Consider the following 22,818-nt stretch of genomic DNA (forward strand, 5'->3'; position numbering starts at 1 on the left):
AATTCTCTTCATTGACTTGTCAATTACAAAGACAGATGGGAACAAGGATCTCAGGTTAGAAATCCAGAGGAAGTTATACACACACAAAAAAATTTGAATTCAGTGGGTTTCATTCTTCATTGAAAAGGTAAATTTAAACCTAAAATCATTTGTGAGAGTCCAGAGTTCTGAGATGCAGGATGGAAATTAGAGACGACATAGCAACATAAATGAAATATAAACTAAGACTTTAGTATTTCTGCAAGCAAATTACGTTTAGAATATATCTTGGTGTCTCAGTGATTTGTAATCCATGTTACTATGTGTAAAATATATTTTTAGAATTGAAACTCTAAACTCTTTTGAAGTTCAGCTTTCCCTAGAATTTCAAATGCTCCTAGAACTTCTCTGTAGACATCTCCTTGCAGCATTTATATTTCTTAAAATGTTTAATGTCTACTATGTTATACAATTGCATTTATTTCCCTTCATAGATTATATTTTAGCTCATTCTCCAGTACAGTATATAATGAAATCAAAGTTTATTTTACCTTTGCAATTAGACATATTGTTGTTTCATTAGACAATTACTAGTACTCACAGAGTTAATGCTCCTCTACAGATTATATTATTTATTTTTTTTACCGACTTACTTCTTAATATTTATATTTTTATGTTGATTCACTGGTTCCTTAACAGCTAGTCTCAATATTAAAAAAAAAGGAAAAACATAGAAATTCAATATTTGACCAAGTAGTTAACAAACTACTATAATTAGAAAAAAAGTTGCTTAGAATTTTTAGTCCAGCCTACACTAAAATAGGGATCTGAATGTGAAGATTTCTGCATAATCCTTCAAAACCATGGCAGCATGGTTAGTAGTAGAAGTAATGCATTATTTTGGAACATTCCTTAAGCAAAGGGAGATGGTTAAAAGACCAGATTTTTCACTTCCTTGTTCCAGTTTCACACATATGGTCCAAAAGTATTCATTAGGCAATAATAACAATATTAAATTTCTTGTACAATTAAGAGGAGGAAAACAATTGTACAGGAGCTCTAAAGTTTTCTAAAGGAGTAAAAGCCAGTATAGGATTTTTAAAGAACTGCTTTCTATGACTCCACAGGAGACACAGAGTAAAAATTCCATCAAAAAATCCTCGCAGCCTGTTGAAGGCATTTGTTTATCTAGGAAATGCACACATCCCTGTATTTTAGAACAAGGGACAGAGCTGGTTCCAGAGCTCAGGAACACCGATTGCCTCCAGAGCTGGGCAGTGCCAGAGTTTACAGGTCATAATTCACATTAGAACCACTAATGAGGCAGATCATTTAGAGTGTAAAATACCTGATTTTCTAACTGATCGTCTCTTAGTAGTAATTTCAGATGCAAAGCACAGATCTCAGTATGTTTATTTAGCAATGTCCTTCGCAGATACTGATTTATTTACAACTGGTGTAAATTATGTTGTTGACAGATACATTGTATTATTTCAGATTTTATTACAGATAAAAATGTGTTTTCTTGAAATTCTTGGGACACTTTGAGGCACTGGTAATGCACAGGGAAACAACAGACTATCTTCTGAAGCAATACTTTCATAAAACCTCTTAGCACTGGTTGTTTCTGAGTACAAAGTGCCAATAAATGCAAAAGGCATCACTTGTGGGAAGTGGCGCTATCCAGAAGTAGGAGCCAAAATTCCTTTCTTCTTGGATATGCTCTAGGTACACATTTAGTTCTGTACATTGAGCTTTGTGAAACAGCTTTCCTCCCCTAGAGTCGGTGCAGAACCCACACAGATACAATTGATTTACCGCTACTTTTTTCCAGTAGTATAAAAGATTAAAAAAAAGAGGTTTTTTTAGATAGGTTTCCATCAGTCGTGAACCCTGACACAAATCATCTAACAGAAAATGAAAATACAAGAGTCGTGCATTATCCTAATGAATGACCCATTGCATGAGTGTAATTAAAACAGAGATTTATATAAAAATAATTTTATTGTTAGACACTATAGCCTCATTAACTTAGACATCCTTTGGATGGGTTGAGGGTTTTGAATTTGTACCTCTTCAGAAATTTTAGAGAAAAAAAAATACTGCCCTTGAAATTGTCTTCTGCTTTGTTTATGTAATAGATGGACAACTGAGCCAACAGGAGTCACAGGGTTTTTTAAATGTAATCCAGCAATCCAAAATTAATGGGAAAAGTAGTATTAACTCAACTATCCTACAGTCCAGATCCAGTATCATTTGCTTTGAGAAATGTGAAGATATTTATAGCATTTTTGCACACTGACTTTTTAAAAAAGCATCAGCAAATTTATAATTGTCTTACATATATGTGAGTAAGCCCTATTTAACAAAATTTCATTTGCACTTTGAAAATATAATTTAATCAGTTGCCATTCATGGCACAGATTGGACCATTTGCTCTTGCTTTCCTTCCTCATGCTCTTTCTTTAGTATTTCCACTTAGGTATCCTCTACTTAAAGAAGGGAAAAATACTACAGGAAAAAGATATTGATACTGTTAAGGACTACTAAATCCTTGGCCTTTTTTCAGGTTATCAGAAATATTATAGGGGGAAAGTTCACATGAGCAATTTGTACATGCCTGTGTATAAAAATACCATTTCTACTACCTGTGTCTGCACATGTTTTGGAGTCTTGTTAGTATTTTCCTTAAATTCGATCCCTAGCATTTATACATTCACAGTCAATAAATTTCAAACATTTATCACATTGACTGGAGAATTCAGAGCACTGAAGTTCCAATTTGTTTTCTGCTGAGCCAAGGCTTCCTGTAAAAACAAGTGCTTGCGGTGTTAATATTTCACACAAATAATGACTCACAACTAAATCAACATCTGAATTTTGAGACAGTTTTAAGAGTCACCCATCAAAAACAGAAACAAATATTAATCCTTGTCAGGGATAACACACATTTTCCTGGGCCGGTATTTATATTATTTGAAAGTAATCTTGAATGTGAGATTACTTGTTTGCCCACAAACACCCTGCGGTAGTGTTTTCAAAAGGCTATTAAAATTCATAGAAATCTCAGATTTATATATCTTCCAGCTGTTTCAGCTTATAGAAAGGATCACAAGACTATTCCACTTAAAGCCCTTGGGGCTGTTCCTTTGGGTCAGGACTCTTTTTTTTTTTAACTCTTGTTGCCAATTCCCACAACCACCCTTAAGATGCATGTCCTACAACTCTTTCTGTCTCCCTCCCCCACCAACAGTTCTTTCTTGAACTCTGTTTACTAAGAAAAAACAAAAGAATCCCCAAATCCCCTCTTTCAAGATTTCTTCTCTCTCTTTGTAAAGGTGGCAGAAATGTTTTTTCTCCATCTTTACAGACAATACACATGTCATTACATTAATTTTGTCTTTGAAGGTACCAATTAATTACAGTTGGTATATGGAAAGAGCCTTTAACACTGCATTAGCAAATATTAAAATGGTATGAGAAGAGGAAAATACAAACATACCTTTAAGCACATCAACAGATTTTTTAAAAACTCCAAGATTCCACAAACTTTGGAAGTGGAATGAGACATTTTTTGTCAAGTCAAAATAATTTTTTTCTGGGCAAGAATTAATAGAACACATTTACACTTTTACCACAGGGAAACTGCTTTTCAATTCAGAAGCAAAGTAATCACAGATTTTTTCACATTGTTCTTGTTGAGAATTCCCCTAAACTTTCGTTCATTCATGAAAGGGAAGTCAAGTCCCACAACCCTCTTTCAACTGTATACTCTGAAGTGGAAAGTGAGACAAACCTTTGCCCAAGGAACATTGTATACAATGTTTGATAAAAATGTAAAATGTTCTCCTTTCATACATTTCCATTAACTTGAAATAGTTAAATGATAGAAAGACCTACTATTTAGAGAGTCATTAAAACGAAAAATTATGAAAATGTGATTACATTCAGGTAGTAAATATTTTGATTGCCTCATGCAACTAATTAACTTTGTACAGTATTTTGCAGTGGATTATGTTCATATCTTCTAGGTTCTTAGAAGAATAAAGAGATCTATACAACTTACTTTTTAAAAAATAGAACTAAATTGAGGAAAATATTAGTATTTTCTGATGTCTTGAAATTAGAATTAATTCAAACAGTTCATTTTTTCATTTCCTAAATAATATTGTTTGTCCCCAGAAAAACATCAGAATGGACATATGAATATGTTGTACGGATGACAAATGCAGTAGAAATCTATTTTGAAAACTGGCAGAAGGCATGTAAGGTATTAATATTAATATACTAAAAAACAGGAGAGAAAGCTTATCAATAACACTGCTGCTTAACAACACAGAGGTAGTAGCAGTTTCAAAGAGCACACAAACAGAGTATGTTCTAAAATCTATTAAAAGGTTTCAAGTAAGACAAGTTAAAGCTTATAAATACCATTTTCTACCTGATTAGAAGCTTGTTGTGTAACACATTTATTTTCTTTCTTTAAAGATTATTATTTTTAAACTGTCAAAAAGAAAGCATAATATTTCAGTGAATAAAGGCATGGTTACATTACAAACTGCTCTTCACTTCCTGATATGTTAATAAAACAAGCATATTCCTTCAACCCATTAAGAAGTACTAAACAATCCAATGAATGAGTATAAAGAACAAGCTACCTCAGTGCCGTAATTATACATTGAGGGAAATAGTCAAGGTACTCCACTTATTGAACTTGGCCATGACATATTTAAGCAAAAGTAATACTTAATTTTCAGACAGCTATATGGGAAATGGAAAACATCACAGTAAAAAATCCCCATCCAAATCCAGTATTCTAACCATCTTATTTTAAATATTCCATGCTTGGAAGGCGGAACGTTTAATATCAGAAGTGATTCAGCAAATTAATTGAAAGATTCTTTTAGTTTTTGTTTGCAAATAGAACCTACTCAAAATTGAACTAGAATAAAACCATTAGCTTTTAATTGAGCCAGATATTATAAAGCATCTGTAGACTTTCTATCATTATGGTCTTTGTTTAAACAAATAGCACAATCTATATAAGTATAAACTCTATTAGGCAGTATTTCTAAAGAAAATTTTCTAGTTTGTGACAGACACAACAATTTTGGTTTTGTCTTTTTAACTGAAGTGTCTACACAGTTGAATCAAAGTTCTGAAACTTAACAGAGGAACTTTACTCCTCATTTCTAAGGTAGTTTGAACTGGTTTCTGCAAGCAACTGTATTTCATTGCTGCTTTTCATTTGCTACCATAATTAAGCTTTCTTGTACTGCTTGAAGAAAAGTATCTTAGGATAACACAGATAAAACATTACGACTAACAAAAAAAGAAGAGTGACTGTCTCAGTCTTTCAGGTCTTAAAAAAACTCTACTGTAGAACATTTCCTGGTGTTCTTTCTGTCCATTTCACTCTAATAATGCCAGACGGAAGACAAGGATCAGTGTCAGATACAGGATTCCCTAGTTCACCTTCTGATCCCTCTCTTCAAAGTATGAGACCACACAGAAGAAGCAATATCTTTTCAGGCAGTGTAACAGGGAAAGAGGTTTAACACTGCTTAAACCATTTCCCCCAGCTATTGAATTAGGTACTCTGTCTGCTAAACTGCTCTATCAGCCCAGATAAACGAGCAGATCCTGCTCCATTTCTCTCTATAATGCTGCCAGCTTTGCTGATAGAGATATGTTATATACTTAGCATTTCTTACAAGAAAAATAAAGTTTCTTTTGTAAACCAAGGTGTGTGGTAGACATGTATCATACATTTCAGTTTTCTACAAATGAAAGGTACTTTCCTCTCTGTCTTTCAAAGAAGGATGGCACTGATTTTGTTCATATTCTCCACACATCTGTTCAATCACACTGTCAGGTTTTTCTAGTAATGAGTAGATTGCTCTTACCCTTTCATTTGAGGTGGGAAAAAGAAAGAAAAGCAGATTACAAATGCAAATATGAAGTATTATAATCTCAGTGCTGTCACTCAAAAAGGTTTATTGTTCTTAAGCAACGTATGAAAGTAATTCACAAAGGCTTGTGCAAAAGTGTTGAAGGCAGATCCAAGAAAAAAATGAAACATTACAATACATTTTCACACCACCCAAAATCATAGAATCACAAAGTGGTTTGGGTTGAAAGGTACCTTAAAAATCATCTCATTCCACACCCTTCCATGGGCAGGGACACCTTTCACTAGAAATACTATAAATATCTATAAATAGTTTTCTACTCAGCATCTTTGAAGATGTTAATAAAGAAACAAAACTGAATTGAGAGTGAATTGGTCGATCCAACCTGCTCTGAATGCCATGAAGAGAGTCACTTTATTCCATGCAGAATTCACTGTGGATAGAAAAAATTCAGAAACTTCTGATTTATTACAATAAGTGTTTCTATTTAACCACTGGTATACATTATTATGAAAAGCCTTGAAATTAATCAGGACAGAATCTGGATGGTCCTACTTTATCTCCTTTAAAAATCTATTTCTCATCCATGTCTGTCAGTGTCTGTAGGGAGGGGACAGAGGATGCACCAGGCTCGGCTTGGGGGGCCCAGCAATGGGACAAGAGGAATGGGCAGGAACTGATGCCCAGGAAGTTCTCCCTGAACATGAGGAAGAACTTCTTCACTGTACAGTGATCAACCACCGAACAGAAACCAGACAGGATGTGGAGTCTCCTCATCTGGGGAGATCCCCCCCTATCTCTGGGGATATTCCAGAACCATCTGGACACAATCCTGTGCCATGTGCTCTGGGATGAGCCCACTGGAGCAGGGAGGTGGGACCAGATGACCCACTATGGGCCCTCCCAACCTAAACCATTTTGGGATTATGTGAACTTTTGATAAAAACAATGTGGTTTTTTTTCTTTTGTGTTTTTGGTTTTTTGGGCGTTTTTTTGGGTGGTTGGTTTTTTTTGTTTTATTTTGGTTTTGTTTTTTTTTTTTGTTTTGTTTTGTTTTTTGGGGTCACAGGAATCATTTTGTTGTTGTAGACTTCCCTATAAATCCTTTCACTCAACGGTATCATAGATTAAAATTTAAAGTTGAAGAGTAGTATTGACTGGAATTGTTTGTCATCATCTAGGTCAGATTGTTATTAAACTCCTGTATTTCTGTTGTATTCTGCTATTAACTATGAAGGCTGGAACAATATTTTTTACAAGGGCCTGGAGTGACAGAACAAGGGAGGAGAGTTTCAAACTGACAGAGATTGTGAGGGTGCTGAGGCCCTGACACAAGTTGCCCAGAGAAGTTATGGCTGCCCCTGGATCTCCGCAAGTGTCCAAGGCCTGGTTGGAGCAACCTGGATAATGGAAGATATCTCTGCCCATGGCAGGGTTTAGAACTGGATAAACTTGAAGGTCCCTTCCAACACAAACCAGTCTGGGATTCTATGAATATGAATGTCAGTTCATGCAGCTTACATTGTATATTATAATAGACATTATAATGAAGTGAAATACTGTTTATTTATTCATTTATATTTAAATTCTGACAGGCCAAATGCTGAAGAAAAGATACTCTAGATTTTTTCTTTTTTGGCAGCTGCAGCATAGGGGAACAGATGACATAGAATTACATCCTCTGAGGAATCACAATCAACTAAACAGTTGTAGGGCAAGATTGGGACAAAAAGAAAGAAAAGCACTTCACAGAGACTAACAGGAGTTGTTCTAAATATATGAATTACAAGTACAAAGTCATTAGTGTCATTTAAAACGAATCTCCTTGAGAAGTAATTGTAGTCCTGCACATGCATTTAGTATAATGAGAAATGGGAAGTATGCTATTTTTTGCCTCTTTCATTTGATCTTTCTGGAAGGAAACTAAAAAAACCCCTTACTTTTAGCCAAGTGTCTTGACATGCTGCAAGCCAGTTTTAACTATTTCTGATAATCCTAATCTTTTTAAAAATAAATAAACCCTACAAAAAAAAAAAAAAAAAAAACAAAACAAACCAAACGGACACAATTTTTAAAAAAACCACCCATGGTCAACACCCTTCTCCTTCGAAACTACACCAATCAACATGTTCACAAATGCTGTCATCAGGATCATTCGTTCTTTCCATGCTGAATTCCTAGAAAATACTGGAAGTCTTCTATAAGGTCAGAAATAATGTCTGCAGCGTGGTGAATCAGAAACTTCTGTATCATTTATAGCAAAATAGAGTAGGACATTATTTTCATTTTACAGGTTCTTATAATAAGGAAATCTACATTTGTGTTAAAATGGGCTTTCTGTAGAAATAGAAAAGAACCAAAAGTAAAAATAAAATAAATAAATAATAATAATTTAAAAAATATGAACCCTGAACTCTGAAACCAGAACTCAAGGAATTTAAGGTCTTTAAAAAAATAAGAGGCAAATATTTCTAATGTGTGCTAAATTGTTTATATTTTCAATAATTTTACAGATGTTTTATCTTGTAAGGCACTGGAGCCACAGAGATTTGCAGTGATTATTTAATTTTAGTCAAAGTTCTGCTATGTTTTAATAAATTCTTACTAAATGGCTTTTTTAAACTGTGAAGAGTTATGTAAGAAAAACTGTGCACTGTAAACTTCAGTGCTTTTTAGTTATAAAACAGATCTTGTGGTTGGGAAAATAATAATATTTCAAAGAGCTAAGATGCAACTTTTAAAGATCTGTTCATTTCTACTGGGCACACACCCACCCATCTGGACACACACACATAATGGCTGCAGAATCATAGCTGGTTTAAAAAAATATATTTTTAATTGAAAGCATAAATCAGTTCTTTTTAGGCACACAAATAGCTTCCATTTTACTATTCAAAAAGGGCTAGTAGATAATCAGATGAAACCTGAGTTCATAGATAAATATATGCTTTGTTGATTGCACATAGCATTTCAAACTAATACAGCTCCAGAATTACAGAAATAATCATGATTTAAACAAATTCTTTTATCAGTAATAAAGAGATTTACTTATACTGTGTAAATTGATCTATTAGTCTGGTAGTGAAAAAAAGCTCAGAAATTATTATACATAGAAATATTTTTGTAGTAGATGATCCTCACTTCAATAATACTTTGGATTCTCACAACCTTCAGGTTATTTCTAAATACCATAGGAACACACATTGACCATGACACGTAACTAGATTCTGTATTATCACCAAGATTAATTTCTCTGAGAAATCTACAAAAAACTCTCATTTCCTATCATCATTTATGTACAGAAACTATAGGCATAAAACTAGCAAATATCCTAATGTCTTTGCAATCAGAAGATTAGGTAATATATGAATGTAGACCTTCTATTTTTATTTTAAATCTCCATTTTTGGTTTGATAATCTCATAAGTCCAGATGCAGATTTTGCTCAGCTAAATATGATATACCTCTGAAAGGATATTTCTAAATTAGCTGAACACACTGTTTGAGAAGCATTTTCTTTTTTGGGACTGACTTTCTAAATATTTACTTAAATGTAGCTTTTAATAAATAATAATTTAAGACACAAAAAAATTAAATTATGTGACCACTCAATGCCTCATGGTGCAGCAAAGATCGTCTGGCCATTGTTTGTATCAGGCCATAGGTTGGGATTGACCTATACCTCCCGATCTGTTAGGCTGGACAGATCTCACCTACGTTAAGATTTGTTTTAATTATGTTATTAATAATGTTATTGCATCTTTAAATAGTTTTAGCTTTTCTTTAACTATCTATATCTGTGTGGTGTAGCACAGTGTGTTTCTGTAATTAATGAAGTATAGTGGAGTACAGACATAGGGTGATAGCAGGTGCCTAAAAGTTGTGGTCATGGACTGATAACAAGGCAATAAACAATTCTTCTCTGATCTCATACAGCTCAGAGAATCAGTCATTGGATCATCTTATGATCTAGGTTGGAAGGGACATTAAATAACATTCAATTTCACCCCATGCCATGGGCAAGGATACCTTCTGCTAGACAAAGTTGCTTCAAACCCCATCCGACCTGGCCTTGGACACTTCCAGGGATCAGGCAGACACAGCTTCTCTGGGCAACTTGTGCCAGGGCCTCACCACCCTCACAGACAAGAATTTCTTCCCAATATCCTCTGGCAGTGGAGAGCCATTCCCACCTGTCCTGTCACTCCAGGTTCTTGTAAATAGTCTCTCTCCATGTTCCTTGTAGCACTTTAGCTCCTGGAAGGCCACAATTAGGTCACCCCAAATCTTCTCTTATCCAGGCTGAAGAATCAAATCTCCCAGCCTTTCCTCACAGTAGAGCTGCTCCATCTCTCTGATCTTCTTGGTATCTCCTCTGGACTTGCTCTAGCATCTCCATGTCCTTGCTGTGCTGGGCCCCCAGGGCTGGAGGCAGCTCTGCAGGTGGGGTCTCACCTGAGGAGGTAGAGGGGGAGAATCACCCGCATTTGCTGCCCAGCTATTTTCACCTTAAATTTTGTAAGTATAATTCAGCACAAATTTTCTGAAAGCACAGAACTGTAGATTTAACTACAGTCTTTTAATTTAAAAAATTGCCATTTAAATATGAACATATTTAATTAGTTATAGATTTGGAGGTTTTTTTCCCATGAACAGCTTTATCGAAAACACTAAAGTGAAGTGATTCAAATACACACTCTTTTTTCTCCTAGAAAGAAGAGTGGATGTCTCAAGAGGATAACATTTAATATATGCACATACCTATTAGGCTTCTTATCTGTTATTTGCAAACACAGGAAGAGGCAACTAATGAAAGCAAAACAGAGGTGAACCAATTAATAACAACTAGAAATTATTTCTTTCTCTCAGTCACTCATTCACAGCTTTATAAGGAAGGAATCTGTTAACTGAAGTGATGTCTGATTTCTATAGGAAGAAATTCTGTTTGGGGAAGAGTAAAAATGCCCCTAAAGACTTATTGCAATTTTGGAGTCAATTTAAGAGGCAAAAGCAATGCAAGTGCTAGGATGTAAGTAGTGAACAACTAGCATTCAAGCATCATAGTCAGCAAAATGCTGTAATTTTACTTTTACCAGATTAACTAATGTCACTAGATGGACCTTTTTCTGATTAAGTTCAGCTGTTCTCATAGTTTAGGATAATTTAGTTCCCTTCCAAATAGCAGAAGCTTTTTCATTACATGGAGTTTTCTGTGCTGTCTCAGAAGATGTTCTTCCTATAAGTAATAAAAGAGCTATGTTTCTGAATTTATATGTATTATTCAGGTTTTGTTTTCTTCATGGTGACCCTTTAAAATTACTCACTCATACAAAAGCAACAGCACTAGTCTGTTCTTTTGGTATTTGGAGAAGGATAATGTGTTTCGTGACATCTTTTGCACGAGCCTTAGTGATTCTTTGATTCTGTGACTCAAATAAATGCAGCAGCTCTTGCTTGGTATGGGAATCAACCTCCCACTTAAAAACAAACTCAACCCCCCCAAACAAAACCACTCCTAAGTACTCCTTTTTCTTTAAAGATTGTTTGGTTTTTTGTTGTTTGCTTAGCAGACTTTTACTGTTTTTTTCCCCAAAAGTTCAACTGATCCTCCCCCTCTGTTCAGTTGATTATGTTCTGATTTTGCAATTTAAACTTATATTTTAATTGCAGTTGTTGCTTAAGTTATTTAGTTAACAATTAGCATTTTCCAGTTGTAGCTGCTACAAACTGTTCTGTCATTTGCAAGAAGGGAGGTGGTGGGATTGGAATTTGGAAATTTCACTTTTTTGAGTGCAAGCAAAGGGGGGTCCAGTCTTGAATGTAAATGAAGAGCTATAAAAAAGGTGGGGATATTTTTCTTCTGGTGATAGTTATTCTTGTTTGAAAGCTGTTCTACTGTACACAAAATATATGTCAACAGGATTAGCAAAGTGATTCCTCCAATCTGATCTGAAACTGGATTTCAACACTCAGCAGAGGAATAAAGGAGTCAAAACTTCACTGCACAGATGATATATTTGTAGTTTAATGTGTAGCAATTTTTTTTTAGTATCTTTTTTTTTGTCTTTTCCTCTCTTCATTTCAAAGCAGCAGATTTTAGACTGAGTATGACAAAGAGACTGCTAAAGAGAACTGCTCTGAACCCAGTTTTCAGAGTTGACTGGAAGAACCCTGGAGATTTATGAGGTGTTACAGCCTAAGATAAATAAATAATAATGTATTACAAACAGGATAAAGGAGAAAGTTAACCAAATAAGGCACAGCCGAGAAGTGAGAATTTTCTCAGACGTCCTCCCTGATCCCCAGTTATAGTATTGTTCTGTTTTTCTAAAAAATACTTTCATCACTCCTCTATTTCTTTAAGTGCCCCTTTCTACTTAAAAAGCAAGTTTTTCTATTTGTTTGTTTACTTTCATTGGGGTTCTTGTTTGGCTAAGTTTGTTTTATTAAACTAGCTCTGTGGGATAGATTAGTAAGTAGCACTTTTTTCCAAAGTCCTGGTCATGGCATCAGGGCTTTCATGACCTAAAGTTTCTTAAACACAGGAAAAGAAGTGGAATACAATATTTGCCATGCACACACACTTGAATCTGGTTCACAATTAACTCAAAGGAAATCAAGGTTGTATAAGATTATAATCATTATACAAAATGATTATACTCTACAGGCACATAGGTTTTTTTGCTAACCTAACAAGCATCACTCACCTCAGAACACACCTGTTAGAATACCATGGCATCCTACAACTTAATTTCACATATGACTGCAGGAATTTTCTTTCTAGCACCAAATTTTCATTTTCAGTTTTTGACAAATAAATTAACTTTTACTATGGTCTGTCTGACAGCAACAAGTATCAGAATACCCCAGATGCAGAAGCTGAGGACCTACAAAACTCACTTTATTACTACATGAAAATAAATTATCAACATTGTAGTCAATCTAGTCCTATTCGACTGCAAATCACCGTAATCAAAGCAGTCTAACTCCACATGCTGAGGAAGAGTTCTTGCTCCCAGAAAGACTTCTGTCAAATGCCCAATAAATTAATTTTGAGATTCTTAAGGTTTTCAAGATACCAAACAGGCAGAGCTGGATTGAATATCAGAGTGATTAAGTCTGAATCAATTCTAATTACCTCTGAGCAATTAGTAAAGATTAATCACAGCCCAGAGCTACATGTTTTGTAGGTGTACTTTGTCAAATGAGTGTCATGAATACTTAGATCATGTTCACTTCCATCAGAAGAAAATAATCATGACAAACAATGATTGTTTTTCAAAAAGAGAACCCTTATACTTGAGAGGCTGATTAAAAAAAAAAAAAAAAATCAACAACAAAAACCAAACACCAAAACCACAAACCAAACCAAACCAAACCAAGCAAAAAAAACCCAAAAAAAACCACCAAAAAAACCCACCAAAACAACAAAAACACAAACAAACAAAACCCCCAAAACGACAGCAACAACAACAAAACAGAATCAAAACCAATACCCTTAAGGAATTGTCTTCACAGTATTTAGGCTTTGTGATAAGAACATCAAAAGTGGCTCTTACACAAAATACAGAGTAAATTTATGCTACTATGCTGCAGATCTCACAATAAAGATTTGAGCAAATTACTTGGTATTTAACTAGTAGAACTATCTCCCTCTACCTGCTACTTTGGTAAACTCTGCTCTGCAATCAAGAGGAAAGAGGAAGATTAATGACTTGTATGTTCTAAACCAATTTATTTCCCCAGTTGTTTTCAAAATGTTTAATAGAATTGCACCTCTTGAACTATTACCCTGTAGTCCTATTTAATATCTTCTTTCAATTAACACCAGATGAAAAACAAAAAATAAATATTTCAGTACTCAATATAAGATTAAGATAACTCTCAGTGAATAAATATGGCTCCTAAAACTGTATGTGCAAGATTCAAAAGGTACAAATTCTGATATAAATATGTAGAATAATGAAGACAAAAGGACAAAAAATATTACACATAAAAATGTAAATTCGACTCTCAAGGATTTTTTTCTCTTTAATACTTATGTTTTTTCTCTTGCTTAATATTTTATATGCTTTCTCGTCCACACCACACAACTTGGAATTATTAAATTTTAAAAAGAATGGACAAACTTAGGTCACGTCACTTTCCCTCAAGTCCATAAGTGGAATCCATGGAACTTTACTTGGTTTAAGCACAGAAGTTTTTTTTTGTGTCTACTGAAGATCCCCAAGTATCTAAAACTCTGCCAAAGGACATTTTGTTATCCCACCTAGAAAACTAAGGATCCACAATTTGAAAACTGCTCTTCCCTTGCATCACAGGGAATTAAAACTGGTAGGCCGGAAACACTTTGAATCCAATTGGCAGGACCAAATCCCTCACTAAATGCACTTGGGACTAGTTTCTGTTGAAAAGGATTCAATTCAGCCCTGAAACAGCATCAGGTTTCAGATTTAATCCTGATCCATTTTTTATTAACTAAAATTGACACACTTAAAAAGCTGATGAAATAAGATTGTGAACATACCTCATACAGCTCAATTCAGTTGACAGTTGACATCATACTTTACATTCTTACTTCACTCAGCCTTGAAAATAAAAGTTTTTATGATTTTATAAAATTTTTACTAACATCTAGTTATGTGTATGAATAATCATCTTTTAAAAAAACTTATGTTTATAATATGAATTATTCCAAGTACTAGTCTTTAAAATACTTTCATAAAGATATATTATCTGAATGAGAATTTATTATAAATGGTTTTGTTTATATTTGGAGTTAATTAAAGTGTTTTAGATTCAGTGTTGCTCTTTATTAAGCTCATCACTACCTATTCAGTAATTTATTAATATTTAACAAATATAAATAGTGTCTTAATCTAAAACTCTCTGATTCTAAACTGAGCTGTACCAACATACAGCTTTGTCCTCTGCTCTGTAACAAAGCTTTACTTAGGCTCCAGACTTTGTTTAATTTATGGTATGCTATATCCCTCTACTAATTTCTAATGCAAGATTTTAAAATAATGATGGCTAACACCTTTACAGAATTGAAGTACAGCAATTTTTTTAGGTAGTAGGTGTATCATTAATTACTATTTTACCATAAAATTATTTCTTCCTTCTTTTTCATCATTTCTCTCCTTATGTGCTGCATATTTTACTTTTAATGTAATAATTCTTCTGCAGAAAAGTACGACGTAGTTCTCTGGCAAATCTTGCAAGCATCCAAAGGCTTCTTACCATAGTACTGATAGAAGGAAAACAAACTGGTTGCAGTAATTATGTTTAAAATAGATTTTATTAACTTTTTTATCTTATTCAGGTAGGGACTTCCAATGAGGGTAACAGCCAGTGTCAATAGAGGAGAAAAAATTCTTCCAGGCTCCTTTAATTATTAATTACAATAGATATTGTCAGAATTTATAACTTACAGAGTTTTTCCACTGGCCAGGAGATAATCTGAGGTCAGACCAGGTTGCTCAGGGTGTTGTCCAGTTGGGTCTTGGCAACCCCCAAGCATGAAGGTATTGCAATCTCTTCACAACCTGTTCCAGTGCTTCGCTGTCCTCATGGTGAAAAGACATTTTTATTACAACAACTGATCAACATAAACATGTAAAACCTGCCAGCAGAATAACCCAGCTAAGTAAAAATAGTTAAAATAGTGCAGTACCAGGCAGTTGTAAGTATTTCTTCCTCTATGTAGAAACATTAATTAAAGAAATTAGGGCACTTGAAGAGAGAACAATGGAGAAGAGCAACCCTAAAACTTGATAAAAAGTTTAAACTAAGAAAAAGCTTTAAGATTTTTAACCTGTTACAGTTTTCACCGTTTGGCTTTTTAATTAGAACTTTATATGCCTACTTGTAATCAGAGAGCCACAGAGCTTGTTGATAACAGGGTCTTTAAAGACCTAATTTATTTTCATGAAGACTACTAAGAGGATGTGGAAAAAGTAATTAACTATTATCTCTTTTTTCCCCTAATAACCATAAACTTATTAAATGACTAATAGTCAAAGTGTGGGCATGTAACATCCATTTTAGCATCATTTAATCCTGAACACTTAAAGAGAAAATGTTTAACAAAAAACAAAACTATTTACAAAACTATGGCAATCTTCCAACACCTTCGCATCAGCACATACATGGTGTTTCCCTTTCAAATGGGCCAGAATTTCAGGTTCTTTACAATTTTATGAATAAACTTTTTATAAGAGTCTATGAAGAACTTTTCCCAACTAATTTTTTCTCATGCTATGCTCAAAAGCTCCCAGTTCCAATCACAGAGACTTTAGAAAAACAAATGTATTTTTCATAAATAAAAGCTTATTTAAAAGAGAGTTTTTTGAGACCAGTTGATCAAGAATTTTGCTCTTGCTTTTACATGAAACTATATACTGTATAAAGAACATGGCTCAACATTAATCTCCATTCTACAAGTAAATTTCTTGACTGAAAATATATGTACAAAGAGAAACATATTAAACAAAACTTTAAGAAAATCTATGAAAGCAGTCTTTAAGATCCTAAAATGAATTACCATGAACTAGGTAATATGATGTCAGTAGCTGTTGAAGATATGGAATACCACAAAAACCTACTTAGTCAACCATTAGTGTATTTATACATCTCCTGTCTGATAATAGTGAAAACTGTGAAAAACATTTGGGGTTTTGGTTTGTTTGTTTTCTTTTTTTTTTTTTTTGTGATTTGTCACATACACACTGCCATGAAGAAATTACCATAATAGTTCACCCATGTCATTTGCATCATTTTATCTCCTTTTCATTAGCAAATTACAGTAGCATAATAATAACCACAATGATAGCACAGGTCAGAAGTTAGTTTTCATAAATCTACTGCTGGTGGTGAGCAAGTGATGTAATCAAGAGAAAACATGTCTAAGAAAAGACACTTCCAGAACTGACAAAAAAAGACTAGACTAGATTTCTCCCAAAGTAAACTGAAAAAATTATCCTAAGGACAATTTTAGAGAAAAAAAACATTTACTTCTCAAGAAAATAAAAATATGTATGCAAAAAAAATTATTTATATATTTATTTATATTTATTTATTAAATAATAAACTTTTTTTGGCATAAACATTTATGCCAAAACTTACTGAATGAAAAGTAACCAAGTTTCTAAACACATTTAGTGTTTTAATTTAAAGACTGGCTTCTCTCCTAAATGCATTCAAAGGCCATGAAAGTGAACCTTACCCCAGTCTTCTAAGCACACATATTTGACATTATTTCCAAAGCTAGGAACTTTATTCAAGATAGCCCCTTCTTTTAATTTTAGAGAACTACTTTGCAGTTGTTTATCTGTGGACAGTGGTGAAAGGAAAGAGGTGAGAGGAAGTTTCAGTGTCCTTTCAGTTCCGTTGATATGCCCTACTGAATTTTCTTCAAGAGAGTTCAACCTCAGATACATGAAATGTTCTCTTTTCTGGACATGCTATTGACTGCTTTGCTTTGTTATGAGCACAGAAATGCTTCCTGAACAGTCCTTTGAAGATGACTTCACTCTTAGAGGCAATCAAAGTGAACCTCCCCTGGCATCATACAACAGAGACGCATTCAGTCAGACACAACTGACTGAAGTAAGTCCTTATGAAATATGTCTGTGACTGCCAAGTCATGTCAGGTAATATCCACTTGTCATCCAAAACCCATCCCTTTAAATATAATGCAACTTCAAGCTTAATTAGAGTAACTTCATTAACTACTGTACATTTCATAAGACTTTCTCATGGAAAGTGCTTGACAGTTTTGGCAGGGGGGAGGTAATGAAAGTAAAAATAACTGTTTCTATAGAATAAAGAAAATGCATTCAATATCTGAGAGGTCTTTCAAAAATATTAAGTCTAGCAAGAAATTATCATTAAAATACGTTATTAAGAATATTTCCTTCCAGCCACAGGTTGGTTCAAGTAATATCACACTTATTTTATACATAATCCTTATCTGTACCAATAAAGAAAATTTATAACACATGTTTGGAGAGGATGCAAAATAACTGTAGGCAAAAATGTCCCATGCTAAGTTGGTGAAGACCAAGTTTTTGTTGGATTTTTATTTTTCCCAAGTTGCCAAATGCTACATGTTCATGTATTTCTTTCAACTGTAGTCAGAGATCTAGGTATTTATTTCAGTTCAGCTACCTTTTTCATTACTTTATTCTACCTTGGAGGAGAACAGTGCTAATAAACTGAAGTAAAAATTATTAGAGTTGTAATCTTTCAGTCTATTCTTGTATCAACAGCATCAGCCCTAAATTTTCCAGAACAAAATTAATTTAAATGCTACACTTTACTGTGTGGATATCCTACTATTCACCAACAACTTTGAAAGTTCTAAATAAAGGATTTCAAAGGAAAAGTGTTGAGTTGCTTTATAAAGGAGGTAACACAGCCTTTGTCCAGCACAGATCCTTAGAAAAAATGACCTTTTTAATCAGTCATTTTAGAATTGTTAAAATGAATGATTGAAATTCATGTTTAAAAACACCCTTAATTCAGAACAATCCATTTATACAATCCAAATTTCTAGAGGATCATACAAAAGTTAAATATTCATATTTACTCTTATTTGACCATAATGGGTAGAAATGGAAGAAATCAATGTATTTGTTTTTAACAAACAATTTATCAAAAGGTTTTCACCCTTCTGAGTGGAAAATGCAAGAGCAAAATGTACTTTGTCCCTCATTTGGAAGATAAGTTGTACATGAGCATATTTTTTTAGCTTCACTTATATAAACTATGATACTATCTGCTTTGGCAATTTTTTCATAATTAATTGTTAAACAACAGGATAACAGTAGTAAAAATATTTTTTACTGAATTATAGGAAGATCATATTTCAAGGTCCAAACAAAAATAATTGATTTTGTTCTATTGTCACATGAATCTCTGTAATTATTTTGTTTTGTTCCATTGTGAGAAAACTACAAAGGAAATGTGGCAGTGACTCAGTTTTGCCTTCTTCTTCCCATTCACCCAAATCTTAATAAAATAGAGTCATTAGACAAATATGACATAGTTTTCTATCCCATTGAAAGTTATCAAACAAATTTTAGGAATCTTATATACACATATATGTTGACATAAAACCAGGAAAAAAATCAGGAAAGCAATGTTTGCAATCAATTATCTCTTGAAGATGTGGTGACAAAAAGTATTCTTCAAACTTCTGTGCCTTCACTTCTCTCATACTTTCTGGGTGGATATGAAATGATATGTTTGTAAAAAATATGTCCATTGAGTATTGGAAGTCCATTTCCATTTCACATTAAAAAAACACTAAGTCCTCAGGCTTTCTGGTCTGAATTATTTTATAGCCTACATCAAACTAATTTATCAAAACATGAAAAAATTAACCATATCTGCATAAAGTTGTGACTAACGTGAATTTTCTTTTAAATTATGAACTTGTTTTATAAAAGTGCACACAAAAGGCCATTCTTACATGCAACTCCTAGTGTTGTGGATACACCTACATTTAAATTATAAAGCCCCAGATAGACTACAAAAGGCTATTTTCTTTACAGGTGGAGATAAAGTGCAGCTTTAGTTATAAAAAAAACCCCAAAGAACAGAATTAATAGTTTGTGGAACTAATAATCTATAACACTGCTGGAAGCATGTTTACACATTTCAGCACTCTATGCACCATGTAGAGTTTATTTTATCTCAACGTAGCCTCTATGTTTATGCATAGTTTAGTGTTCTTTCCTGAAAACTTTTATTCACCTTCCAGTCCATAAGATTTTCTTTAAGGAAACTCGTACAAGTGTTGAAGGAAAAAATATGACGTGTCCTTCAAGCTTAAAAAAAGAATTATTAGATTGGTGGTCATTAATAATTCTGGACATGTTGTAAGTGACACCATTCTCTGATGCAGCAGAATGTTCTGTTGTTGGTGGCTCAGTCTGTAAAGTGTTTGGATAAATATTAGCAAGGGACAGTCAGAAAGTGTGGTGGGTTCACCTTTGCTGGATGCCAGATGCCCATCCAGTTGCACTATCACTCCCCTTCCCAGAGGGACAGGGAACAGAGTAAGGTGGAAAAAACAACTTGAGGATTGGGATAAGGCAGTTTATTTAAAGCAAAAAAAAAAAAAAAAAAAAAAAAAATTAAAGTGAATCTTGCGTGCGCAGAAGAGAAAGATAACACAGTTTATTCTCTGCTTCCCATGAGCAGCGATTGCCAACCACTCCCAAGCAGCAGGGCTTCAGCACGCCTGGCAGTTCCTCAGCAGGCAGCCACTGGAGACAATGAATGCCCACCCTCCTGCTCTGTGCCTTAGCTTTTATATCTGAGCTGACACCATATGGTATGGAATATCCCCTTGGTCAGTTTGGGTCAGTTGGCCCACTGAGGTGCCCTCCCAGGATCTTGCCCTCAACTAAGGAAGGAATGTTATAGTGCTGGTGCTGTGCTCGGCAGTAGCCAAAACACTGGTGTGTTACCAACACCCTTCTAGAGACCAATGCAGAGCACAGCACTGTGAGGGCTACTGTGGGGAAATGAACTCCAGCTCAGACAGACCCGATACAGAAACATACATGGCATGTTACAACAGTATCTTTAAACTATCACAGAATCATGGAATGGTTTAGGTTGGAAGGGACATTAAAGATCATCCAATTCCATCCCCTGCCATGGGCAGGGACACCTTCTGCTAGACCAGGTTGCTCCAAGCCCCATCTAACCTGACCTTGAACACTTCCAGGGATCAGGCAGACACAGCTTCTCTGGGCAACTTGTGCCAGGGCCTCACCACCCTCACAGACAAGAATTTCTTCCCAATATCACATCTAACTCTACCCTCTGTCAGTTGGAAGCCATTCTTCCTTGTGCTGTCACTCCAGGCCCTTGTAAATACTCTCTCTCCATGTTCCTTATAGCTCCTTAGGTACTGGAAGGCTACAATTAGATCACCCCAAAGCTTCTCTTCTCCAGGCTAAACAATCCCATCTCTCCCAGTCTTTCCTCACAGCAGAGCTGCTCCATCCCTCTGATCACCTTGGTGCCTCCTCTGGACTCACTCCAGCAGCTCCATGTCCTTGCTGTGCTGGGCCCCCAGGGCTGGAGGCAGCTCTGCAGGTGGGGTCTCACCTGAGGGGGCAGAGGAGCAGAATTCCCCCTGCCCTACTGTCCATGCTTCATACAGACAAAATCTATTTAACAGGGGAAAAAAAGGCCAAAATTTGGTCTAGAGATCCATAGTACTTTTCCAAGTGCCTGATGGTCACAAAGACTACGAAACCTTACATGTAAACAGTTTAGTGAGTCAAGCAACCAGGGCAGCTGCACATACTGTGTTTAACTGGGATAGGCACCACTGACCAACAAAGTGCCATTAGGTTTTGAACACAATTTTTCGAATGCAACCTTTTTAGGGTCATGTTTTAGGAAAAGCAATAAGTTCTCAAGTTGTAAGAATTCTTTACAGAGAGCTCTGAGTAACATTCCCAAAATGAAACACTGCTATTGTCCATTGTACCTTTTTAGCCTCCATTACAGAGGATCAAACAGAGGGTGACATTGAATTTAAGTGTCTACTCTCTTCAATTAAACTTTTGGGAGGATGGTGAATCCTTCATCTTACTTGAGGGTTAAATAGAACTGTATAATTGTAATGTTCTATAGACCTAACATCAGGATCAAACTAAATAATTTTAAAACCATTTTGCAACCATGTTGAACTATTTTACATGTGATGTACTATATTGTTCTCTAATTAGCTGAATAGCTAGTAATAGCTAAAGTAATTGATATGATTTATTTAAAACTAGTCACACAGTGGTGGCAGAATTCTGCAGATAAATTTGAAATTAGTTTAATATCACCATCGCCTGATTAAATTCAGCTCTCTCCCATGTCTCATCTTCCAACTTTCTACACATAAATTATGGACAATATTTTTTTAGAGCCACAGTGTTGAGTTTCAGTTACAGGAGAGGTTTCTGTCATCAGCAGCATTTTAAGCTTGATTATTACAATTTAAGAAGAACAGCACAAGGTTAAATAATTTTAACCTTTTTACTTTTATAATATAAGCATTTAGCTTAAATTCTCCTACAAAGCTGAAAAGTAAGCACAGGAAGACAATGGAAGGTGCCTCGTTAGTAACTTTATTAAATCCATATTTTCAAATTTATATAGAGATAAATATACCACTGCCCTCCCCAGATTAAATTCACTTTGTGGTCAGCCTGAGCTAAGTAATATTTAATCTTTTTCTTTTTAGCCTATATACCTTGCCTTCCTTAAAATGTCATGGAGGACCAGAAAAGTGTAGAAGTGGCATCAGTAGATCACAGACCTCTTGCCTGCTACTGCTGGCTGTAACCACACAGCCATATTTCTTCCTCTCCAATTATTTTTATTTATTTTTATTGATTTCAGTAAATAGTCATCTATTGAGACAGACAGTAGCTTCTGTTGATGACAGGACAGACCAAGATTTGACAACAGGCTGCAGCCATCATCACTCCACACAGAATATACAACACGTCTATAAGAGGAGATGAGTTGCTGATTTATTTCCTTTTCCAGGCTTTTTTCATGTCTCTTTCTGATGACAGCTGAGCTTGAGTGGGAGGCTTTGGGTCAAGTACTATGGACAGGGAATTTTCCACTGGTGTTGGCAGTGGGTTTCATTTTTTAATCACTGTCATATTTGGCTACGAATACACCCCTTCAGTGGCAACACTGTAAGTTATTTCAAAAAGAAGTTAAAGTGGTTTCTTTGGACTGATATTCTCTCAGCTCAGCCAAGGCTGGGTTGTTTGTTATCACAGACTTTCTTTAGCAGCAGCTCCAAGTAATCAGAACCCCCCACATTGCACAGCTGAAGAAATTCCAATGGATGAGGGACAGAGCCATGCCATCTGCTACACTACAGTCTCCAG

Source organism: Myiozetetes cayanensis, unplaced genomic scaffold (assembly GCF_022539395.1).
Source record: "Myiozetetes cayanensis isolate MyiCay16 unplaced genomic scaffold, myiCay2020 scf4, whole genome shotgun sequence".
Classification (NCBI taxonomy): domain Eukaryota; kingdom Metazoa; phylum Chordata; class Aves; order Passeriformes; family Tyrannidae; genus Myiozetetes; species Myiozetetes cayanensis.